Source organism: Pipistrellus kuhlii, unplaced genomic scaffold (assembly GCF_014108245.1).
Source record: "Pipistrellus kuhlii isolate mPipKuh1 unplaced genomic scaffold, mPipKuh1.p scaffold_m20_p_2, whole genome shotgun sequence".
NCBI lineage: Eukaryota > Metazoa > Chordata > Mammalia > Chiroptera > Vespertilionidae > Pipistrellus > Pipistrellus kuhlii.
In genome coordinates, this window is record NW_023425515.1 from 132,061,668 (window position 1) to 132,065,106 (window position 3,439).

Sequence of the window (3,439 nt, forward strand, 5' to 3'; positions counted from 1 at the left end):
ATTGACCAACAAAATAAGACCTGCAAATGTCCCAGCCATGTCCTGCATGGTTCAGGTTCAGGTTCAGACTGGAATACAATACTATTGTTTAAGCTTACGTATCATCTTTGTTTTTAGTTCCAGTTTTCATGTTATACCATGATCTGTGTTGTTATTCATTTAATAACTTGCCTTCCTGTTACTTAATAGCAAGTAAGATAGAACCTGTTCTTTTCTGCTTTGCCTTTTTAATTTTCTATTCCTGCAGTCCTATTGTGTTCTGTGTCAAATAAAAGCCAGTTGGATTCTATTTTTAAAGTATATTTAAAAAATATATTCTATAATTATGTCACAAAAGTGTAATATTGGTAAAGGAAGAATTATTAAAATGAGTTCCTAAATTGATGGAGGCTAATAAGATTTGATTTAACTGAAATGAAATTTTTGCATGTTTTATTATTTTAACTCCAGAGAAGGGTTAGGGGGATGTGAGATTAGATTAATCAAAGATCTTGGACATCAACAATAGGGTGGTGAAGGTCAGAGTTGGGGCAGGAACCAAGTAGAGGGGGCAACGGAAGGGAAAAGGGGACATTGTAATACTCTCAACAATAAAGATTAAATAAAATGAGACTTTTCTTGTCTAAGAATTTCCACTAGTCCACCAAGCTGAGTACACTTGGTGCCAAATAAACACACTTTCCACAACAAAGTGATTGGTAATTTTTTCTGGAGTTAAAATAATAAAATAAACAAAAATTTCATTTCAGTTAAATCAACTCTTATTAACCTCCATCAGTTTAAGAACTCATTTTAATAATTCTTCCTTTACCAATATTATACTTTTGTGAATTATAATTATAGAATATATTTTTAAAATATACTTTTAAAAATAGGACTGCAGGAATAGAAAATTAAAAAGGCAAAGCAGAAAAGAACCGGTTCTATCTAACTTGCTATTAAGTAACAGGATGGCAAGTTATTAAATGAATAACAACATAGTTGAGCTTGATGGAAGAATATTGTTTTTATAGTGCCCATACTTTTGGAATTCCCACTCTTTGTTGTCCAGTGGATGCACGTGCCATGTTTTGAGCTCAGAGAGATGCAGTGGAGGTGAAAAGCATGATGACAGTCTCCCCACGCATGGGTGCACTCTTCAGAAGAGGCAGAGGCTTGGTGAGCCTGCATTCTGTGCAAAGATCCCCTGTGCAAAGATCATCCTGCAGATGGCACAGTTATCAACCACAGTATCCCAAGCCCAGAGGGCTACCACATTCCACTTTTTCACTTCAAAGCACTTCTTGCTGGTGTGCTGTTGGTGCCACTCAAGGTGTCCACTCCCATAGTTGTTGACATGTTGGAAACACATGGTCTGTCCAAAACTTTTTTTCTTGCAATTAATTTCCCACCATGGAAGCTTAGAAAAGACTCCAAATGTATTTTTCTTCAATGATAATAATAATAATGAATTAAAAATAAGTTAATAAGCCTTAAATATGATAAATAATACTAAAATAACAACAATGATAAAATTTTAACTCTAAGGCTAAAAGAATTATCTAGAACTATATTCTTTAAAGTCTAGACTTAATTTTATTATTATAGCCTCCTGGAACAAATAAGAAGCATAACAATAAAGAAAAAAGAGAGAGAACAGAAGGGCATGCTCTTGGATCCAGTTGATAAGAAAGGACTCTCCCTGAGAGGAAAGATCATTGCATTACTGGCCTACCTCAAAACACAAGAAAACTGGTAAAAATTATTTAAATGGACAACTTGAAGAGTTAGAATGAGAGCAATAAGAAAAGCCTAGAGTGAGCATAAAGAAGGAAATAGTAAAGATCAGAGTGGAAATAAATGACATAGAGACAAAAAAAAAAAAAAAATCAATGAAAACAAGAGCTGGTTCTTTGAATGGATGAACAAGATTGATGAACCTCTAGCCAGGCTCACCAAGAAGCAGAAATGAAAGAGGCAAAAGAACAACAGATCCCACATAAATACAAAGGATTGTAAAAACAAATTAAAAAAAATACTATGAACAACTCTATTCCAACAAAACTGGTCAACCTAGAAGAAGTGGACATATTCCTAGAAAAATACAACCTAACAAAGTTGGAGGGATCACAATACCAGCTATCAAACTATATCTTCAAGTCACGGATCTCAAAACTGCCTGGTACTGGCATAAGAACAGACATATAGACCAATGAAATATAACAGATAAACCAGAAATCAACCAAAACCATTATGCTCAATTAATATTTGACAAAGGAGGCAAGAGCACATAATGGAGTCAAGACAGTCTCTTCAATAAATGATGTTGGGCAAATTGGACAAATACATGAAAAAAAAAAAAAAGTGAAACTAGACCACCAATTTACATCATACACAAAAATAAATTCAAAATAGAAAAAAGACTTAAATATAAGCCATGAAACCATAAAAATCTTAGAAGGATCTATAGGCAGCAAAATATCAAACATATTGGTGAAAGTGGAATTGATGTTTTAATGTCTTTGAAACCAACTCAGAATAATCTAGGCAGAGAAAAATAGGCAATGAAACTAACCTAAAGTTGTTCTAATAACACAACTCCCACCTATATCCATCCAGAAGATAATAGGTGTTAACAAAAAATACTTTGATTACAGTTTTTTAAAAATAGTCTAACAGAGTGGAATCCTTTAAAATCACATTTCCCCCCCTGAATTGTTATTCAGATGAAAATGCAAATATGGAATGAAACTTAATAAACAAAAAACCCCACAACAATACAAAACAAAAAACAGATAATATCTGTGGCACTTGTCAACTTTAAAAAACTTGTTGATGGTTATGACTTATTTGTTCATTTTGAATGTCCAGTTTTGAGTTAGTTTGTATTTTTATATTATTTCACTGAAAGAAACACTCGAAATATAAACTCAGGACCCTTACACTCCCCCACAGAGCCTCAACAAAGAAAAACAACAAACAACAGTAAGTGGGAGAATATGCTACAAAATACTAGGGTTTATCTCTTGATAGGGAAAATAGGAGTTTTATGCACACAGTTATTGATAATGAAAAAGGATAAATTAATAATAAGTTGTGTTGTTTTTTTTAAAGCCAAAAATGAAAAGGCAGTCTTAGCATAAAATTACTACAACAACAATAAGAAAAACCTCATTGCCTTTCCAAAGTACTTCTGAGAGAGTCACTGCAGACCTGTCAGCCTGCTGTTACTGGCTCACATTCAGCTCTGCAGCTCTGTTCCTATGGAGTCAGGAAACACAAGTCCTCTGAGGGGGAGGTGCCAGACAGGGATTTCCAAGCTGGAGTGGAAGATACTTCAACCACTCTGCATGCCTTCTGGGGGCTGGGAAGAGGAAGGGAGGGGGTGAAGGTCCAACATCTAATTTCCCAGAAAAGGATGTGTCCTTTCGATTTCGATTTAGGTTCTTCTCAACCACAC

General features: G+C 34.4%; 1 pseudogene; it reads right to left on the reverse strand.

The window, feature by feature from the left end:
• Positions 1-885: 885 nt before the first annotated feature.
• On the reverse strand, positions 886-1,350 carry LOC118723075 (annotated as a pseudogene).
• Positions 1,351-3,439: the final 2,089 nt, after the last annotated feature.